The sequence below is a fragment of the Lithobates pipiens genome, unplaced genomic scaffold, assembly GCF_037356315.1.
Source record: "Lithobates pipiens isolate NorthernLeopardFrog02 unplaced genomic scaffold, aLitPip1_a1.2 Scaffold_16, whole genome shotgun sequence".
Lineage (NCBI taxonomy): Eukaryota > Metazoa > Chordata > Amphibia > Anura > Ranidae > Lithobates > Lithobates pipiens.
This window is the reverse complement of record NW_027507748.1, coordinates 600169973-600192618: the sequence shown is the minus strand read 5'-3', so window position 1 is coordinate 600192618 and position 22646 is coordinate 600169973.

The window sequence follows — 22646 nt, the reverse complement described above, 5'->3', positions numbered from 1 at the left end:
GTTGTTTTATTCCACTGGGCAGACCAGGAGATATCATGTTGATTTCATGACTGATTCCTTCAAGAAATTCCTTCAAGAATTAACACTTCATTCTCCACATGTAAATTTTAGGTACAAATTATGATGGTGGAAGGGTAACGATGTAAGTCATAGTAGTGCCCTTTCCCTTGGCTTTTACAAGGCCCTCCATATTTTTGTTGCAATAGTGATATTGAGTCATAACTTAAAGAGTTAGTTCCCCTTTACCAAAAAGTAAAATATTATTGTTGGGACAGGTCACCAGTCTGTCAGAGAGAGTAGTTAGTGGCAGAGAGAGGTTCCAGAGGAGTAGGGAAAGAGCAGGGAGATGCCACCTTCCCTGGAAGCCTCTCTATTTGTGTAAAGACCAGCCGGATTACATTCTACCTCTTGAGACAGACCTTGTTGGTGCCCTCAAGATTTACTGCTATACTCTTTGCTGCAACATTCTGTGAGTGCAGTTGGTCAGGTTGTTTATCTGCCGGGTAGTTGTGCTTTGTTAAACTGTGTAAAAAGAGTGAAAATACTGTGCTAAACCCAAAAATAACGTGTCACAAATGTGAGAGGCAGCTACACACGAACAAACAAAGTCTAAAATACAATATAAATATAGCGCTAAACAGTGATAATAGGTTGAACTACCAATCAAATCACCTTGACTGCTCAGGTAAAAAGGTATGTGAAAAATACAACCAAAACAGTGTATTAAATTGATACTGGTCCAAATAACAGTGACACAGTGGTCCAAATGACCCATAAAGTGCAATGTGCAATGTCCTAAAATAGAGAACTTTTCTCTTGGATCTCAAACTGAAGTGCAGGACATACAGAAATGATGGATAAATCAAAGATATAGATGGATCAACAGTATATCTTGAGAGTGTTCAAAATGTGAAGATGGGTACTCTTACCGCACCAAATGGACACGCATACCGTACGGCAGTGCGTCTAATGCGCTCAACATACTGGATCTCCAGTGATGGAACATGGACTGCACCCCCTGCTCCCCATATTGCTTTTAGTGCTCATGCACACGGACGTTTTAAAAAACTGGCTGCAAAGCTAGCTCCGACGCCTGGAAAAATCGTTGTGATTTTTACCGCGTTTTGCATTGGCGTTTTTGCGCGTTTTTTAGCGTTAGCGTTAAGTAGCTTTTTTTAAGAAACACATCTCTTGGCTATAGGACTCAGAAAACAAAGAAAATATGTTGCGCGTTTGTGCGCGTTTTTGCGCGTTTCGCGTTTTTACAGCTCTAGCTCCACGCCACAGAACGCACTGGTCCTGGGTTTTTTTTACAGCTTAAAAACGCCTATGCCATTTGCAGCTCAAAAACGCCTAGGTGGGCATGAAGCCATAGACTAACATGGACAGGCCTTTTTAAGCTGCAAAAAAAGCTCAAAAAAGCGGCTGTAAAAACGTCCGTGTGCATGAGGCCTTATGATTATAATTTTTTTTGTAATCACTTTTTTATCTCATTTATGTTTTTTTTTGTATGGCATTTTTTACCTATTAAACCATTTTGGTTGACCTGCGCCATGCGGAGCTTCCTTTTTTCTCTTTCCTCCATATTTTTGAATTGATGGTCCTCCTTCCCCTGTCATCCATTGTGTGGATCAATCTTTTTTACACCTATCTGGAACCACCTGTCTTGGGCGGTCATCCAACCACGAGCGGATTGGAAGTGCAGCTGTGACATCAGCATCACACTTGGCCACATTCCATCACTGGGCATCCAGTACGTTAAGCGCATTAGACGCACTGCCTTACGGTATGCATGTCCATCTGGTGCAGTAAGACAGAGCAAATACAATGCAAGGGCATCTATTGGCTACTGGCAATTGGGCAATTGAACTTCCTTTTCTAGTCCCATCATACGTCATCCCATTCCAAACGAATGGGCTTTGGAACAGAGTTTAGTCCATTCGTGTGTGGGCACGTCCGTTAGTTTGGAAGTCCATTGTAACTCCATTGAAAGTCTGTCGGGAAGACCGTCTGACTTTTTCTGCCGGAAAGTCTGGTCGTGTGTACGCAGCATAATGGTTCTTTCTCAGTTTAAAAGTTTCCAGGGGGGGGAAACATCTCTACAATCCAGCCTCCTTCACTCCCTCCCTCTGGAGGACATGTGGGTGTGTCTGGGGAAGAGGTGCACAGCCAGGCTGCTATCTAGATTGAGCACGTTCTTCACATGCCTCTGTATACTGGCTGTGCAGCCAGGATACAGACCCCACTCCAATAAGCTGCACTGAGCGCTCCCAACTTAAGGCTTCGGTTTCCAGCCCCCTCCTCCTGGTCCTCCTTCTATGCACTGATTTGCCACTTACTATGTGGTTGAACCCTCTGCCTAAGCTCTGCACAATATTCAATTGGCCCTGGTTTTCCAGATACTTTGCTATATAAGCTATGCCTGTTTGCTGCTGTAGTGCAGCTTTCTACATTGTATGATTCAGCGATACTCGAAGGTCGAGGGACCATCTGTTTCCATCTGTGCTTTCTAATATTCAAATTAAATTCACACTTTAACATTTTTAACATGCTACCTTTTAACCCCTAATGAAGGATATGGATACAGCATCAATTTAGCCTTGTTGGCTTTATTTTTTCCGAAACATGTTGGGACCATTACTAACTCTGTGTTGGATGGAGTTATATGTCTCAACACTGTGGGTAGCTGCTACATGTTCTATGACATGTTCTGTTAGCTGTGTATTTATATTGTATGAATTTATTATGCCAATAAATATTTTTTCATATTTTTTATATATCTTTTTGGAATCCTGCTACTTGCTCTGCCTTAAAATCCCTTGGGGAAATCCTTCTTTGTTTCTGTGCAACATGTGACATGACACTGACATGACATGGCAAATGACACTGTACGGCATGTGATGGCACTGTACAACATGTGATGGCACTGTACAACATGTAATGACACTGTACGGCATGTGATGACTCTGTACAGTATGTGATGTCTCTGTACGGCATGTGATGACTCTGTACGGCATGTGATGGCGCTGTATGGCATGAGTTCCTGTAATACTCTACTGCTATAGGGCAGTGGTTCTCAACCTTCTAGTGTCATGACCCCTTGATAAAATTTGCCAAGTTGTGGGGACCCCTAACAGTAAAATTATTTTCATAGCGTGGGTTTTTAGCACCCAAGGCAAGACAAATATTAACTCACAGGCATTTAGCGCTCCCTGAGTCCCTTCCACTCGTACAGTATTAAAACCTCTTATGGTATATTTTATGATGTACCAATCTTTTTCTTTGTTCTCCTTTCTTTCCTTTTTATCTGTCTCTATCCTAATTTCTTGTTTTTGTTCCCCATCCCTCTCTCTAGCCATCTTTCTTGTTCTTCTCCTATTCTTTCTCTCCCTTTTTCTTTGTTCCTCCCCCTCTTTTCCTCTCCCTTCCATGTATTCTCTGTTTTTTATTCCTTCTCTTACTCCTTGGTGGGGGGTGGGCAGGGGTGCTATAAGTGGCAGTGCTGGCGGGGAGTTGAGATAAGTGGCAGTGCTGGGGGGGGTGGGATCAGTTACAGTACTGGGGGGGAGAGTTCTGATCAGTCAACTTAGGTGCTCTTGATCAAGGTCATCTGCTGATCTGAAAACTGTAGCGGGAACTTTAATGGCAACTATAATCACAGGTAGTGTTACTCACTGTATCTCCGGCTTCACTGTGTCTCCAGCTCTGTGGTGTCTTGTAGCAGTGATACCTATGCTGAAATTAGGAGAAAGGGTCTCCTCCAGCTCCTTCCACTTCGCATTCCTGACCAGTCTGCTGACTTCTAGTCTCTGCCCCCTAGCATACGCCGTGAACTGAATAGGCGGCTGCGAAGAGGCTGAGTGGGTGGCCGTTGGCTCCAGGAAAACCCCAGCTGGGTGGCCGTGGGAAGGCTGGAAGAGCAGTGCGGGCTTCAGGAACAGCCCAGGATTCAGTGACCCTTGGCAAATCGTCATTTGACCCCCACGTTGAGAACCATTGATATAGGGGTACTAGGTAATACACCAATTATGGGGGAGTAAAGCTCTGTCCATGTCTGAGGAGCTCTGTGCTTCAGTATGAAGATACAAGTAAATGTGAATGGAAGGTTTCATTGTTTCATATAAAAATCCAGATAGTCAATAAAAGGATTCATTCACAATTTTAGCTCTGATTTTATTTCATTTTACTATACCAGTAATGCATGGAATGCCTGTGTGCTGTCACACCCATATGTGTATTTTGCTTTAAAAATATATTGTTTTCACAAGGAAGGGGGAGAGAGGAGAGAGAGAAGGGAGAGGGAGAAAGGAGAGAGAGAAGGGAGGGGGGAGGGAGGAGAGAGAAAGTTAGGGGAGAGGAGGGAGGAGAGAGAGGAGGGGGAGGAGGGAGGAGAGAGAGGAGGGGGAGGAGGGAGATAAGAGAGAAGGGGGAGGAGGGAGGAAAGAGAGAAGGGGGAGGAGGGAGGAGAGAAAGAAGGGAGGGGGAGGGAGGAAAGAGAGAACGGAGGGGGGAGGAGGGAGGAGAGAGAGAAGGGAGGGGCAGCTACACTCTGTGAAGTCTCAGGAACGAGCAGAGAGAGGACATCAATCAAGAAAAATTACAGGAAAGTGGGTAGATCCAGACTCCAGAGCCAGACCATTGTCGGTATTACACAATATGAAAGTCTGTAGCCCTACCCACAGGTATTTAGCTTAATTTAAACAGAATGGAGGCACTTCTAAAGAGGGCTGGAAAGATTTTTAGATATCAGCAGCTCATATAGAATAGATGTAAGCAAAAAAAATTAAACCCATACTTCTCTTTTAACTATATAATTTTAAAATAGAATTATAGGGAAAACATATTTCTTCTTAATTGAAAGCACAAGGGAAGGGTATAACCCCTGTGAGTTATTTTTTATTCTGCCATCTGTGTCCATTGGGGAGATTTTCCTCACTTCTTGTCTCGTAGCAAAACAGGAAGTGATAGGAAATCTCTGAAAATTAGGGAATCCCAGGTCACCAGAATGAATGTACCCATTGGAAGATTTCCCATCTATTACTTTTCTGAGGACAACCCAAAATGTGGTATTTTTTTCACTTTCAATGATAATAGTAAATAGGACAAACAGAGAGGATAAAGAACAATTTTAGGGACTTGGGAGCTAAATTGAGGAAAAGGACCTCCGAGGTAGTATTCTCAGGAATACTACTGGCACATAGAGCCACACCAGAAAGGCAGAGGGAGATAAGGGACGTTAACAAGTGGCTGAAGAGCTTGTATAATAAGGAGGGGTTTGGGTTCCTGGAGGACTGGGCCGACTTCTCAGTCGATAACCAGTACTCTAGAATGGATGGACGGTACCTAAATGAGGAGGGTGCAGATCAGCTGGGAATGAAGATGGCCAAAAAGTTAGAGGGGTTTTTAAACTAGGCAATGGGGGAATGGTCCAGAGGTAGAGATAATCAGCATGGAACATATTCCAGAGTGTAGTATTGGGGGCATTAGTGGTAGGTTGACCAAAGCACATAAACCCAAGGCAAATATAGTAACAAGTCCTAGTTGCAATCTCAGAACACCCAATAGGAGGATAATATGCGACCGTTCTAAACTACGTGGCATGTTCACCAATGCCAGGAGCCTGCGGGACAAGATGGGTGAAACAGATACTTTTGTACGAGGAGGATTTGGATTTTGTGGGAATTTCAGAGACCTGGTTCAACAGCTCTCAAGATTGGCTGGCAGCCATTCAAGGGTATACCCCTTATCGCAAGGATAGAGAGGGTAAAGAAGCCTATATATCAAGAATAATGTACAAGTGAATGTGAGAAATGACATCACTAAGGGAGCTAGGGAGGAGGTGGAATCCTTATGGGTAGAGCTACAAAGGGATGAAGCTAAGGGGAAAATAATACTGGGAGTATGCTATAGGCCCCCTAAACTGTGGGAAGAAGGGGAGACAGATCTCTTATCACAATGTGGATTAGCAGTAAAGATGGGAAGTGTTATGATAATGGGGGATTTTAATTATCCAGACATAGACTGGATGGTGGGAACCATGGATTCATCTAAGGCTCGCCAGTTCCTAAATGTCTTACAGAACAATTTTATGGGTCAGATGATAGACGCACCAACTAGAAATAAAGTGTTACTGGATCTACTGATTACCAACAATACAGAGCTGATCACGGATGTGGAAATTCGGGGCAATTTAGGTAAAAGGTGTCACAGGTCAATTGGCTTCAGTATAAATCACACAAACTGGAAACATAAGGTGAATACAAAGACACTAAATTTCATAAGAGCCAACCTCCCTAAAATACAAACCTTGCTAGAAGGTAATAAAATCTTAGGAACAAAGAATACGGAGGAGTGATGGGTTTGCTTTAAGAGCATATTAAATAAGGGTATTAGCCAATGCAACCCATTGGGTAATAAATTTAAAAGAGTGAACAAAAGTCATGGATGGCTTAACTCCAATGTAAAAATGCATATAAAAGCAAAGGAGAAGGCCTTCAAAACATACAGGTTGAGGGATCATCATTAGCATTCAGACTTTTTAAAGAATGCAACAAAAAAATGTAAAGGTGCAATAAGGACGGCTAAGATAGAACATGAAAGACACATAGCGGAGGAGAGCAAAAACAATCCCAAGAAATTATTTAGGTATGTAAAAAAGGGAGGACGGACCATATTGGCCCATAAAGAATGAGGAAGGACATCTGGTTACAAAGGATGGGGAGATGGCGAAGGTATTGAATTTATTCTCCTCCTCCGTCTTCATGAGGGAATCAAGGGGCTCCAGTAACCAAAACTACAATGTTTATCCTCATGACACATCACAGGCAGCACCTCCATAGTTAACAGAGGACAGAATTAAAATTAGACTTGGGAAACTTAACATTAATAAATCACCAGGACCAGATGGCTTGCACCCAAGGGCACTTAGGGAACTCAGTCAAATAATTGTCAGACCATTGTTCCTAACTTTTACTGACAGTCTGCTGACTGGAATGGTACCAGCTGATTGGAGAAAAGCCACCAATATTTAAAAAGGGACCAAAATACATCCCTGGGAATTACAGACCAGTTAGCCTAACATCAATAGTATGTAAAGTCTTGGAGGGAATGATACGGGACTTATAAAAGATTTTAGAAATGAGAAAGGTATCATTAGCAGTAATCAGCATGGATTCATGAAGAATCGTTCTTGCCAAACCAATCTATTAACCTTCTATGAGGAGGTGAGTCGCCATATAGATAAAGGAAGACCCGTAGACATCGTGTATCTGGATTTTGCAAAAGCATTTGACACAGTTCCCCATAAACGTTTACTGTACAAAATAAGGTCCGTTGGCATGGACCATAGGGCGAGTAAATGGATTGATAACTGGCTACAAGGGCGAGTTCAGAGGGTGGTGATACATGGGGAGTACTCGGAATGGTCAGGTGCGGGTAGTGGGGTCCCCCAGGGTTTTGTGCTGGGACCAATCCTATTTAAACGACCTGGAGAATGGGGTAAACAGTTCAATCTCTGTATTTGCAGACGATACTAAGCTAAGCAGGGCAATAACTTCTCCGCAGGATGTGGAAACCTTGCAAAAAGATCTAAACCAATTAATGGAGTGGTAAACGACATGGCAAATGAAGTTCAATGTAGAAAAATGTAAAATAATGCATTTGGGTGGCAAAAATATGAATGCAATCTATACACTGGGGGAGAACCTCTGGGGGAATCTAGGATGGAAAAGGACCTGGGGGTCCTAGTAGATGATAGGCTCAGCAATGGCATGCAATGCCAAGCTGCTGCTAACAAAGCAAACAGCATATTGGCATGCATTAAAAAGGGGGTTAATTCCAGAGATAAAATGATAATTTTCCCACTCTACAAGACTCTGGTCCAGCCGCACCTAGAGTATGCTGTCCAGTTCTGGGCACCAGTCCTCAGGAAGAATATACTGGAAATGGAGCGAGTACAAAGCTAATAAAGGGTCTGGAGGATATTAGTTATGAGGAAAGGTTGCGACCACTGAACTTACTCTCTCTGGAGAAGAGACGCTTGAGAGTGGATATGATTTCAATATACAAATACTGGTGACCCCACAATAGAGATAAAACTTTTTCGCGGAAGGGAGTTTAACAAGACTCGTGGCCACTCATTAAAATTAGAAGAAAAGAGGTTTAACCTTAAGCTAAGTAGAGGGTTCTTTACTGTAAGTGCGGCAAGGATGTGGAATTCCCTTCCACAGGCGGTGGACTCAAGAAACTAAAAATAGTTTCAAGAAACTATTACATAAGCACCTGAACGACTGCAACATACAGGGATATACAATGTAATACTGACATATAATCACACACATGGGTTGGACTTTATGGACTTGTGTCTTTTTTTTACCTCACTTACTATGTAGCTATGGATGGTACAGAAAGGAATACAAACTGACAAGCATTTTTATCCTTCTGCACTTTATCCAAAACTTTAAAAAAGTTATACATTAAACACTTCCCTACCGCGCATAGTCATATGACGGCGGCAGGAACCCTTTGTCCCTCCGGACCGCCGTCATACGACATCTTTTACTTTCTGAGCCTCTAGGGGGCGTGCGCACTGCGGGAGGCACATGCACGCCCCCACCGCATCACTAGGCACGCGATGTCTGCCGGGCACCAGCGATTGCCTGTGAACACAGCATGACTGTGGATCTGTGTGTGTAAAGACACAGATCCACCTCCTGTCAGAGAAGAGGAAACCAATGGTGTGTTCCCAGTACAGAGGAACACCGATTGGTCTCATCCCCTTGTGAGTCCCTTCCCCCTACAGTTAGAATCACTCCCTAGGATACACAGTTAACCCCTTCCTTGACCCCTAGTGTTAACCCCTTCCCTGCCAGTCACATATACACAGTAATCAGTGCATTTTTTATAACACTGATGACTGTATAAATGTGAATGGCCTGAAAATAGTGTCAAAAGTGTCTGCCGCACTATCACAGTCACGATAAAATTCGTAAATCGCCACCATTGCTTATAAAAAAAAAAAAATAACAATAGAAATGCCATAAATGTATCCCCTACTTCGTAGACGCTATAACTTTTGCACAAACCAATCAATATAAGCTTATTGAGATTTTCTTTTACCAAAAATATGTAGAATACACATTGGCCTAAACTTGGGAATTATTATTATTATTCTTTTTTTAATGGGATATCTATTATAGCAAAAAGTAAAAAAAATATATTTTTTTTTTCAAAATTGTCACTCTTTTTTTTGCTTATAGCACAAAAAATAAAAACCACAGAGGTGATCAAATACTGCCAAAAGAAATCTCTATTTGTGAGGAAAAAAATGATCAAAATTTCATATGGGTAAATTGTTGCATGGCCGTGTAATTGTCATTCAAAGTGTAACATCGCTGAAAGCTGAAAATTGGTGCTGTACAGGAAGGGGGTGAAAATGCCCTGTATTGAAGTGGTTAATAAAAACAGATTAAGAAAAAAAATAAAAGTTGGCCAGCTTGACTGTTAAGGCCAGATTGGAGAACATTTCATTGTCTGTAGTGGTGGCTAAGCCGTTTGGGGAAAATATTATTCAGATGGGACAGATTTTTCCCGGCCAATCACTATTGTTTGCACCGTTACAGACCAAGACCTGCAGTGCTCAAACTAGCAATGTCCAGTGCCTATAGGCTGATTAAACAAGTGACAGGCAGCCAACATCAAGCAGAAATATGGACTGAAAGAAGTGCACACTGGTAAAGAACTAGGTCTAGGAAGGAGAAGGCCACAGAACTGAAGCTGGCCAATGTTGTGACACATTTCTAGATATTGTTTCTGCATAGGACTTAAGCTGCTCTAAAAGTCATCCCTCGTCCAACGCCCCTTTGCTTACTTTGGTGTGTAAACATTTGTATATTACATATATAACAAGCGCTTCATTCCCACAGAAGAGCTGGTTCAGCTAATTTATTAGGATCAAGCTAATAGTACTAAACCCATGTTTTTAATTAGGTTTCGATTTCCAGGAAGACTGTTAATGGGAAAAGACTTCAACACAGCCTGCTACAACTCCAAAAAATCCAACACCAAGGGAGTTTGTGTATATGTTGAATCAAAAATACGCCTATTGATGTATACATAGGACATGGTATAACAAGAGGAAAAATCTGCTTGTGTTTAAATTAGTTGAAACTATGGGTTTAAAAATATGACATTCAAGAATCAGTCAACAATCACAAATGTCTAACCTGTTTATTTAGCTTGGCCTAAGAACTTGCTGTGTAGCATGGAGACAGTAATACACCCAAGGTTTGGTATAGCCCCTTGGAATTTTTGTATGCAAGGATGTATTTCATTGGTCAGCCATGTGCTAATGTATACAGGCTCTTCTTCATTTACATAATGAATACAAGTCAGAAGGGTCCCTGGGGAACAGTGGACCACCATGAGGCAAAGTGTGAGATTTCAGTTTAATCCATCTAATCTTTATGGAATGCAACAAACATTATGAATACTTTTTATTAAATGAGAAGCAAAACCCAAAATGCTGTAATAAATGTAAGTGGAAATTTGGTTACATGTGCCTGTCTTTTTTTTTTTTTTTGCTTGCATAATAATATGATGATGAATATAAAATGATAAGAAATGTTTTAACACTTTTTTATTTGGATGGTTAAAAAACGTGCTTCTGCACAGTGTAGAGGGTCCATCTCTTTTCTGCTTTACTGTAAGGCCTCGTACACACGCGGGGACTGTTCGCTTAACTTTGTTTGTCAAACAGTTTCAGCGGACAGTCCGCTCAAAATTAGCATGGACGGACATGGCCACACACGACGTACGAACAGTTTGCTGAAACCGTGCGCGATGACGTGAACGGCGCGTACGACGGGACTAGAAAACGACGTCCTATACACTGCAATGCAACCTTCGGTGTATAAATTCTTTCTGAGCATGCGCGGAACTTTGTTTGACGAACAAGCCTACACACGAGGGGACTGTTCGCTGAAACAAGGTTTCAGCGGACAGTTTTTCGGAAATTCCGAAAAACCTTGTTCAGCAGACTGTTCGCTGAATTGTCCGCTGAAAGCCCACACACGAGCGGACTGTCCGCTGAAACACTGTTCAGCAGACAAAGTTGAGCGAACAGTCCCCGCGTGTGTACGCGGCCTAAGGCAGATAAAAATGGAGGTCTGTTATAGACAGTGTTTTTGCAAATCACATAAAATGGGGAAATACTGTATATATTCATACACAGTCATACAGGTATGCACAGCAAATTACGGCATAGATCTGTGCCCTCTGGTCATTATTAGGCTAAAGGGAAGTTCCATTATCTTCCATAATCCCAATCTCCTTAAAGTGGTAATAAACCCAAAACCAAAATTGTAATATATTGCAGTTTACAATCCTTAAATATTCAAATAGTAGAGGTTGAGTAAGCGCAAAACCAACACATCAATCAAAATATACAAGCAGCTGAACACAAAATATATAAAAACCCTTTCAAAATACTAAACAAATAACAAAAGTGCAGCGCTAATGAACTAACATGTTAAAAATAACACAAATATAATCAAATATAATAACAGTCCCCTTTGAAAAAAAAGGAAGAGTAGACAGAAAAGACAATATCCTCTACAGTGATGAAAAGTGCTCTCAAATGTTCATAATGTGCAGCTTATTCGTGATTCCACCACCAGTTAGCCAAACCGCTCACCTCAATCTGTGGACCCCTGAGCTAACAGATGGATCAAACAGGCATTCACCACTAAACGTGGTCACTGATGAAGGCTTGGGTGGATGGATGTATGGCATTAGGTATAATTCAGCTTTATACAACCACACTCGGTTACTCTCAATATCCAATTGTGGTACCATAGAATAAAAGGAAATATATAGTGCACACTGTATGGCTAAAATAACTTTATTCTAAAAGAGAGGTACTCACATAAAAAGCACTATAACCCTAGTGCTGGGATGAAGGGTGTAGTATATGGTCTTTACAGACATGGGTAAATAAGGTGGCTACAGTGACGTTCTAAGGTACTTCCGCACGCGTATCGTCCTAATACGGGACTTCCTCAGCGAAAATGGAGGAATAAATTTGACAAATTTGAAATGTGAAATTTGACATAGAAATCGCACCTGAACTGGGCTGAAAAACACACAGAACCCTTTTTTAATTTGAACTGCAACCCAGTTTGCATATATGTGAACAGAGCCTAAAGGATTGGTAAGCTTTAATATATTACATATTTTCTTAAGGTTTAAATACACTTTAATTTCAGTGTGCTGCAAATGAGGTTACTGTCACACAATTACATCTCTCAGTAGCAAAGAGATTTAATGGTCTGTGTCTTATCATTGCTTGCACCCAAGTTTCACAGCCCTTTCACCCAAGATGATATTGAAAATATGTGAATCTTGGGTGAAAATTGTAAACATCTTGGTTAAAGTTTTTGATAAATGGCAGCCTCAGCATTCACACAGCCATCGTTAATAACACACGTAATCTAATATGTATATATTTCCTCTAACTGCACCATCTAGTGCCCATATTGTGGAATTTTTCTGATTGTAGTGTAGCAGGCATGTTGTAATGCAACTTATCGTTTTGGCCACAAGATGGAGACAGAGAGATGCTGACTGGTCCTTCCAGAAATGCACAGTACAGACTCAGAGCATACTGGGAAAAAGGGGAGTTTCAGGAAGTGCTGAGGGGATAGAAGAGAGGGAATTACTGAGGTAAAAGAGGGAGAGTGCTGACAGGAGACAGAGGAGAGGAGATTGCCTAAAAGAAAGGGAGATATCAAGGCTCAAAAAGACCTTTGCTGGGAAACAGTGACACTTAAAGTGGTAGTATGGTCAATTTTTTAACTTTTACCTACAGGAAAGCCTATAATAAGGCTTACCTGTAGGTAAAAATAATATCTCCTAAACCTGTACGGTTTAGGAGATATTCCCCTCGGTATGCGCCGCTGACTGCAGCGGCGCATGCACACAAGGGGGTTCTCTCCGTGAAAATCCGGCAGCGCTCGTGCGGCCGGACTGAAATCTCCCGCGCGCATGCGCGGGAGTGACGATATCGCGGCTCCGGCCACTCACAGCGCCGGAGCCCCGATACCCGGAAGAGACGCCGAGGGAGCATGTCGGCTCCCTCGGCGTGGATCGGGCCAGATGTCGGGGCCTCGTTCTAAGGTAAGTATTTCATAATGAGCTAGTATGCGGTGCATACTAGCTCATTATGCATTTTGCTTTGCAGGTTTAAAAAAAAATAAATAAATTGCGGGTTTACTACCGCTTTAAGACCTCTTTCACCCTGGAGGCATTTTTAAGACGCTACATCGCTAAAAATAGCGCCTGAAAAAAGTGGCTCCATTCACTCCAGTGTAAAAGCCCGAGGGCTTTCACACTGGATCAGTGCGCTGGCACGGCATCAGAAAAAGTCCTGCCAGCACTTTCTTTGGAGCGGTGAAGGAGCGGTGAACTCATTGCTTCTCCACCGCTCCTCCCCATAGAAATCAATAGGGCAGCGTTGCTGTACCACCGGCAAAATGTTGCTGCGGCAGCATTTTACAGGCAGATTTAACCCCTTTTCGGCCGCTAGCGCAGGGTTAACACCTCCCCACTAGTGGCCGAATAGAGCCACTAAAACAACGGTAAAGCAGAGCTAAAAATAGCGCCGCTTTACCACTGATGCCATAGGCAGCACAGTGTGAAAGGGCTCTAACAGTGAGGAGATGGGGAGTGTGTGAGGGGAAGGAACTAAGGTGCTAGAGTGAGGAGAGAGACACATACGCTGACACCAGGGACTGTGTGCCCCAACAGAGGAAGAGGGATATCTTAAAGCTTGGGAAAAGGAGAGACGTGAGGAGAGTAATGCCCCGTACACACGAGCGGACTTTTCAACATCCAAAGTCCGTCAGACCGAGTCCGTCAGACTATCCGATCGTGTGTGGGCTGCAACGGACTTTAGCTTCGCAAAAGTCTGACGGACTTTAGAAATGAAGCATGCTTCAAATTTTCCCGACGGAACTCCGCCGGACCCGGTCCCCTTATGCTACTCCGACGGACTAAAACCGACGCTAGGGCAGCTATTGGCTACTGGCTATGAACTTCCTTATTCGAGTCGGGTCGTATGTCATCACGTTCGAATCCGTCGGAGTTTAGTGTGATCGTGTGTGGCCAAGTCCGTTCGGCCGAAAAGTCTGTCAGAACTCCGGCGGAATTCCGGCGGAACTCCTTTGGAAGTCTGTCGGACATAAGTCCTCTCGTGTGTACGGGGCATAAGAGAAAAATGCTGTGAGAGGGACTTTTGGAGGGGAGAGGGAGACACACACTGACACCAGAGAGTGTGTGACCTATTATTAAGGAGGGAGAGCTTTCTGAGGAGAGCAGACTGAAGTACCAGCATCAGGCTAAAGGAGAGAGAGACAAACACTCACACCAGAGAGTGTGTGACCTATTATAGAGAGAAAAAGCCAAGCCTTTCCAGAGACTGCCAAGAGAGAGAGAAGAGAGGGAGAGGGTGTGGTGACGGTGACCAGACTGTGTGGACTCCAACAGAGAGAGAGAGAGAGAGAGAGAGAGAGAGAGACACGTTTTCCTTTGACGACCGGAAGAGCACTGCAGGAATATAGAGGGGAGCCAGGATCGGTGTCACCCACACGTTCCACCACCCTTAAGCTCAGGAACCCTGTTCGGGGACCCAAGCAGCACCCAGCTCAGCAGAGACGACCTACGCCGTTTCAGGAATCGTGATATCCATCCAGGTATAGGGCCAGCTGCTGCCTCTTCACCTTGCGATTTTTGCTACCAGTCATCTCAATCGGCCCTAAGAAGGGGATCCAGTGCCTTACAACATCGCTTTGAGCATCAGCAGCCTGAACAAGCACCTGGGATTATTGTTGTGTCATCGCATAGAGGATTGGTGAGAGGGTGCAAATACAACATCCTTCTTAACACCATACTGACACTGCATGCAGACACCAATTTCCCTTTTTAGTGTCATGGGATGCTTGTGTGGAGCTGCCATCTCTAGTAGTTTGCCCTTTTAAATCTCTACTGGGACATTCTAGAGGATTAATCCTCCATGCAAGCTTGTTTAAACCTACTCTTTTAAAACAAGGGCCCTACTGTTTGCTAGCAGAAGACACTAGTATTCTTCACCTCAGGACCTGCATCATTACAGAACTGTGCTTACTGTACTTGTGTAACCCTTTTCTTTTCATTGTGTGTTTTCCTCTCAAAGGTGTTTACAGCCCAGAAGGAGCTGAGAAGTTGACAAGTCTTCTTTCCTCCCTCTCAGCGCCTGTGCTAAGGGGATATAGATTACTTCCCTTTCTATACCTGCAGTTGCTAAATATTGATTGTTGTCTTTTCTAATGTATTAGTTATTTGTAGCAAGGTTTAACAGTGTTGTAAGTTTCCATATACTTTAAACCATGCTAATATATTCAACTTGTTTATCACTACCAGGTATGTGTCTATTTTTGGTGTTAATCCACAGCCAGGATAACGGTATTTATCGCATGTGTCCTTAAATGTGTGTGCAGTCATTTTAATAAATTTGCAGTGATTTTTTTAAATTTCATTTAACCGGGTGTGTCAGAGGGGCTGAGGTAATTCTTGGAGTTGAGGCGGAGATCAGAGAATACAAATTCACCAAATGGCTCCTTCAGGGGTGGCGTTACAGTAGTATTTCAGGAAAATACTACAATATGGCCACTGGATGGAGCTGATAATTATAGGAAATAGACATATTAGACACAGTATAGGGATTCTTTACCACTGCTGTGTCAATGGTGAGTCATTCACACAGAAATTTTTTATAAATAGACCCCTTAGTGTGTTTTAGCTTTTGCACTTTTTTCACAAACTGAAAAAAATAGAGGCATCTACAAACACCACCCGACAGCGAGTCTGTGAATGCGCAATTTAACCAATGAATGATTGACATGTCATTACATTCTGATTATACAATTCAGAAATGTATCATATTTATATTATTACTATTAGGACAGCTGCTGTATCTACAACATACATCTGTACTGTACATATACAAAGATCAACAAAAAAAGAAAGAACACCAAACCCTGAATAAAAAAAATGGGACATTAGATCCCTTTATTGTTAAAATCTTATATTTATACACAATTGGTCATAAAAACAAACTAATACATTCTGAAAGAAAGATGTCAAATTATCACATGATTAAAATGAAAATAACCAAAATGGATGTAAAATAAACAAAGCCATCCATAAACCAAGAGAATGTGTTAGCATAACATAGGTCAGATCGGGTTGATCCCCTCAACACTTCAGTAACATGAGCGGTAGTATGCAGTAAAGCAGTCTCCAAACTGCGGCCCGGGGACCAAATGCAGCCCTTTGCTTGCCTTTATCTGGCCCTTAGGTCACTGTTCTTCCCACTGATACAAGGCACCATTCCTTGCACTGATACCAATGATAAGGCACCATTCCTTTCACTGACACCAACAGTGGGGGCATAATACCTCACACTGACACCAATAATGGAGCACTATTCTTTCTACCGATACCAATGACAGGGCACTATTTGTTCCATTGGCATCAACAATGGGGTACTTGTCCTCCCGCTGACACTAACAATGGAACACTATCCCTCTCACCAGTATCAAAAATACCAATGATGGGAGACTATTCCTCCTCTGAACACAGGTACTATGTATTTTTTTTATTGCCACTGACCACCAAGCCTGAGATATTGTTTATTCCCACTAACATGGGGCATTTTCTATTCTCACTGGTCACAGTCTGGGCCCCCTAAGTACTGAAGGACAGTAAACTGGCCCTTTGTTTAGAAAGTTTGGAGACCCCTGCAATAAAGCTTCCCTTCTATGTCTGCCAATGCATTTCATGGCAAAGCCACTTACCGGGGACAGGATGGTGATATAATAATACAATGCCAGAGAATTGCAGCAAGACCAAAGTTGTCACTCAGGTGGACACAAGAGCTGGAGGATAACACAGGAAGTGCCCACAACACGTACTCATTAATGTAAGCACAGGATCATTTCAGTATTGTATTGTTGTATCCTGACCAGGTGGATACATACCAGGGCTCAAGTCCTGCGGGAACGCATGCGAACGGAGTTCCTGTACTTTTTCCACAACAGGAACTCAGTTCCTATTAGCAGCCATGTCCTGCAAGACTTTGAAGTATGCGAGGTGTGTGGCAGGTGCTACACCAGTAGCTGCCCACACAGCTCGCAATAGTAAGTGCCGCACACCTGACCATTCAGGCATTGCCAGTAGGGGGCCCCATGACAGCTTCTGCTTCGATCTACCTGTCAATCACAGCTAGCTGAAGGGTAGATCAGGTCCTTACTGCTAAGAGATCGTACTTAGTCAGACCTCTCGTGATGTGCTCCTCCCCGCCGGCCTCTCCTTATTTTCTGTCTCCTCATCTCCCCCCCCCCCCCCCAAGTCTCCTGGATACTTGCTCTGTGTGTCCTGCTAAATCCCCCCTTCCTCTATCTTCAGTGCCAGTGCCATATGATGAGAGAACCCAGAGGAGGAGCACAGCTATTCTGCTCACAGGACATGCAGGGAGAGAGGTGAGCTGAGGGAGGAACATCAGTTTGGGGTGGTAAGCTGAGCACAATAACTGGCAACGTTTAATGTCAGGAGGGAAGTTTATGTGGAAATATGTGAAGGGTTGGAATAGCAGCGAGTGTGTGTTGGAGCCCTGCAGAGTTTGCAGCCCCCCAAGGTAACATACATCTCCTAAGCAGGAACACATCACTATCTCCCCAAGCATTCTGTCCAGATAATGTGCAGTTCATTTATGACCTTTCCGTTTAACCCTGTGTTATCCAAACTCTGTTCAATGAGAAGTGTAAGCTCACCACATAAACACTCTATATACAAAATAAAATTCCACACTAGAGAATTACCATATTTATGTTTATTGAGGATTGTTTTTTTTTATGTACTAACAGTTAAGCTTCATACACACAATACGAAAATTGGGGGAAAATACCACTTTTGAAGCGTTCGTGCATATGAGCGTATCATTTTTTTATTTGTTTTTGGTGGAGGAGTGGATCTTGGGTGGGAGTTCCCACACTTTTTTCCCCAGGACTTGACCCCTGGTACATTTCTCATGGGTAAGGTATATACGTTTATCTCTTTGGCTGGTCTAATTCCTTTGCTGTGTGAAATACTGGCTTTGGTAACACATTACTCTCCAATATGTACTTAACTATCTAAATGAAGTTATTCATTTATTAATCAGGCTTCAGACCAACTGTACAATCTCTCCTCATGAGAGATATACTCGGAAATATGAGAGGGGTCTTTTCCTACACCACAATAATCTTGTTTGATGAGCATCTGTAGGTAGGATGATATTCAGTTACATAATACCTTGGCTGTGTCTTATAGTTCTGAAATACAAGGATATCTCATGCATTTTGTTATAATGTTTGCTAATGCTGATTAGTTGTAAGGCTGGCCGCAGGCCAGCCTGTATTTGTAGGAGGAGCCTGAGAGGGCTATTTAAACCTCCTCCTCTGTCAGGGCCAGTGTCGTTAGGATTTCTGGGAGGATGGTCGTCACTTCCAGCTCCCCCCCCTTATCGGCATGTTCCAGCATGTCCCCCTTACTGATGGAGGATCAGTTCCCTGTCCGTCCCCATCATCCCTGGGTTCTACTTGGGCCGCCCTGCCCGTCCTTGCGGCCCCATGTTCCAGCTTCATGGGGGGTGCCTGGGGAGCGTCCTCCTCCTCACACTCTCCCCTTTTTGCTCATTCTGGCTGGCGTGCAGCCCTCCCCGCTTCCCGCGGCGCTCATGCCAGGGGGAGCTGGGGGGGGTGACCGCCCGCCCGTCCTTCCTTCCAGCCTTGGTGTGGCTGACATGCCCTCGGTCCGCCAACCACACGGCTGTCAGATCCCTTGGCTGTTGAGCAGGGAACGAGGGTTAGATCGTCAGCTCTTTGGCACACGTGGGGGTGTGTGTCGTGGCGATGTCCCCTCCCCTCACTGTCACTCCAGGAACAGATGCTCCTCCGTCCTTCCTTGCTGTGCACACAGCCCGGGGCCCCGGTCCCTGTACCTGCCTCCTTGACAGCTGCCGTCGTCGTCTGGCTCTCTCCGCCCATTCAGCACACATGTGAAGGCATGAGAGGCAGCCGGAGCCTCGCAGGGACATTGCGGCAGCCAGGCACCACTTGGCCAAGTTTTGGTACGCTCCGGCGAGGTGGGACAGCGGCGACATCTCCGGCGGTGACAGGTGCACGCCCTGCCGGGATCCCTCACACTCCTTGGAGGCGTATTGTGCTCCGCCCGCCAATTCTTCTGGTGAGGGGAGGTGGAGGTAGTCGGCCACCGCCAGCTCCCCTTCTCCCCTCGCAGGTACGGAGCACCCGCCGTTTCTCCTTGTGGGGGGGAGGGGGAGGTGATCGACCACGTCGGCTCCCCCTCCCCCCTCACATATGCAGGGTACCTGCCGATTCTCCTGGCGGGGGGGAGGGGGAGCCGGCGCAACCGGGGGGGAGGTAATCGGCCGCGCCGGCTCCCCCTCCCCCCCTCACATAGGCGTTTTCGTCCGGCAAGTAGGCACGGTGATCACAAAATCAGCAAACACTCAGTTTAAGCCTGTTGAGAAGAGCATGGGGAGGCGTACTGCAAACACAAATTTTCCAATGCTGTCTGATCTCAGGTTTTCCCTGAAAGAACCTGAGTCAGACATTGCATCACTGCCTATTCCAGTACCCCCCCCTCCTGAGCTCCACGTGGTGGGTCCCCCCCTCCCGAGCTACACGTGGTGGGTCCCCCCCCTCCTGAGCTCCACGTGGTGGGTCGTCCCCCCCTCCCGAGCTCCACGTGGTGGGTCCCCCCCTCCCGAACTCCACGTGGTGGGTCCCCCCTCCTGAGCTCCACGTGGTGGGTTCCCCCCTGAGCTCCACGTGGTGGGTTCCCCCCTGAGCTCCATGTGGTGGGTGCCCCCCCTCCTGAGCTGCATGTGGTGGGTCTTTCCCCCCCTCCTGAGATCCACGTGGTTGGTCCCCCCCTCCTGAGCTTCACGTGGTGGGTCTCCGCCCCTGAGCTCCATGTGGTGGGTCTCCCCCCCTGAGCTCCACGTGGTGGGTCTCCCCCCCTTTCTGAGCTCCACGTGGTGGGCCTCCTGAGCTCCACGTGGTGGGCCTCCCCCCCACCTGTGCTCCACGTGGTGGGTTTCCTCCCCCCCATCCGCCTGAGCTCCACGTGGTGGGTTTCCTCCCCCCCCATCCGCCTGAGCTCCACGTGGCGGGTCTCCCCATCTGCCTGAGCTCCACGTGGCGGGTCTCCCCACCCGCCTGAGCTCCACGTGGTGGGTCCCCCCCCCCTGCCTGAGCTCCATGTGACATTTCTGTCACAGCGCTCAGTCTAGCATTTCTGTCACGGCATCCTGTCCAGCATTTCTGTCAGGGCGTTCTGTCCAGCATTTCTGTCGCAGCGTTTCTGTCACAGTGTTTCTGTCGTGGCGTTTCTGACGCAGCGTTCTGTCTCAGCGTTCTGTCTCAGCCTTTCTGTCCAGCATTTCAGTCACAGCGTTCTGTGCAGCATTTCCATCACAGCGTTCTGTGCGGCATTTCTGTCACAGCGCTCTGCGCTGCATTTCCGTCACAGCGTTCTGCACTGCATTTCCGTCACAGCGTTCTGCGTTGCATTTCCGTCACAGCGTTCTGCGCTGCATTTCCAGCATTACTGTCATAGCGGTCTGTCCAGCTTTTCAGTCATAGCGTTCTGTCCAGCATGTCTGGCATAGCGGTTCTGCCCCTGGATGCCTGTCATAGCGCTCTGCCCCGGCATGTCTGTCGTAGCTTTCTGCCCCAGGACTTCTGTCATAGCATTCTGCCCCTGGACTTCTGTCTGCCCCTGGACTGCTGTCATAGCGTTCTGCCCCTGGACTGCTGTGGCGTTCTGAACCAGGATTTCTGTCATGGCGTTCTGAATCAGGATTTCTGTCTTTGCATTTCTGTCTCAGCATTCAGTCTCAGCGTGTTTTCGGGCTTTGCATTTCTGGCCAGGATTCTGCTGTTGCGTCGCTGTCTCAGTTTTTTCTGTTATAGCATTTCTGGCCCAGGATTTATGGCATTTCATTTATGCCTCAGCGTTTCAGTCTTGGTTGTTGCTGTCATTGCGTTTTGCCTCTGGTTCTGTCACTACGTTTCGGCATCAGCATTAAGTTTCAGCGTTTTCTGTTATGGTGTTTTTCATCATGGCATGTTGTATTTCTGTCTCAGCGTTTTCTGTCTCAGCGTTTTCTGTCTTTGTGTTGCTGCCAGCTGTCATGGTATTTCAGACTTGGTGTTCAGTCTCAGAGTTCTCAGAGGGGCGTTGTTCACTCATGGCATACTCTGGTAGTCGTTCGTCTTTGTTGATTGTCATATCCCATCGTGTCTGTTTCATGTTTTGTACCTGGGTCAGGTAGCTAGGGCTCACACGTCAGGATCTGTCACGTCTATAGATCCATACGGACTGAGGTTTTGTTTATTAATTGATTGTTGTCCACAATCTTCTCGCCCGTATACCATACGTCATACGTTGCATGTTCATTCACCACATCTATACGACTACCCACCATTGCCTGTGGGTACACTAGCCCTGAGTTTTCAGTTAATTACCTGTCTCTGCACTGCAGGTTACTCGGGCTCACTTACCACTTAAATGTGGGTGGGGGGTCCGTCCGTCGGGTTCTTTTACGCGCAGTGGTCTTGACTTTTCTGCTCATATTTCATTCTTAGTTAGGCAGGGGGGTATTGTTGTTCTCATGCCTGGTTGTCTGTCATTTCTCTAGTTTGTGTTTCAGGTTAGGCCGTCTTGGCATCCATACCGATATTATCCATGCTTGCTATCACTTCCTTTAGCCCGGCCGTTGTTGGCGGCTAGTTGATTGGTGCTGATGTTTTTTCACCACTGGGCTCACCCTTGGGTCAGAAGCAGTCAAAACATTTTCCTTGAGTTGATGTCCTGTTGTGTTGAGGCCCTGGTTACTGCCCAGGGATGTATAGTCCCTCTCAGGGTGTTTGTTAAGCCACGTCCCCGTGACGGTCCTTGGGGGGTAGGTTGGGCAGATGTCATAATGGCTTTGGATTCCACTTTTGGCTCTGATCTTGTTTGAACTTATTGCCTGGAGTTCCACTTAGGGATATCAGTCCAGTCATCTTTTCCGATCCCCAGCTTGTTCCAAGTAGGGGGGGCTTGGGTATGTCTGTATCATGCCATGGGGACTCTTTCCCCAGGAGGGAGTCTGGCCATCCTTGGTTCAGGATTCTGTCCCAGCTGTTGGGTTCAGGCTGTAGCATGACCCAATCGTATCCGGTGGGACCTGGGTCCTGCGCCCGGTATGGTTTCTCCAGGTTGACTGTATTATTGCCATGGTGCATGGGCCTTATCCGCTTACTCTGTCACATCCATCAGGTTTCCAGCTTTTCACACTCCTGCTAGTGGTCTTTTTGCCACTCACCCTCTTGCGGGGGTATGTCTCCGGGCTATTTCACTGGTGTTTTTTGGGGTATTTCGCCATCTTTTGCAGGGGTTTCCTTGGGCCAGGCCTTGTTCCTTTCCCCTCTCATATCCTCTGATTTCACAAACGGTTCATTCTCGGGTCTGGTTGTCACGGGCATCCGGCTCAATTCAGTCTT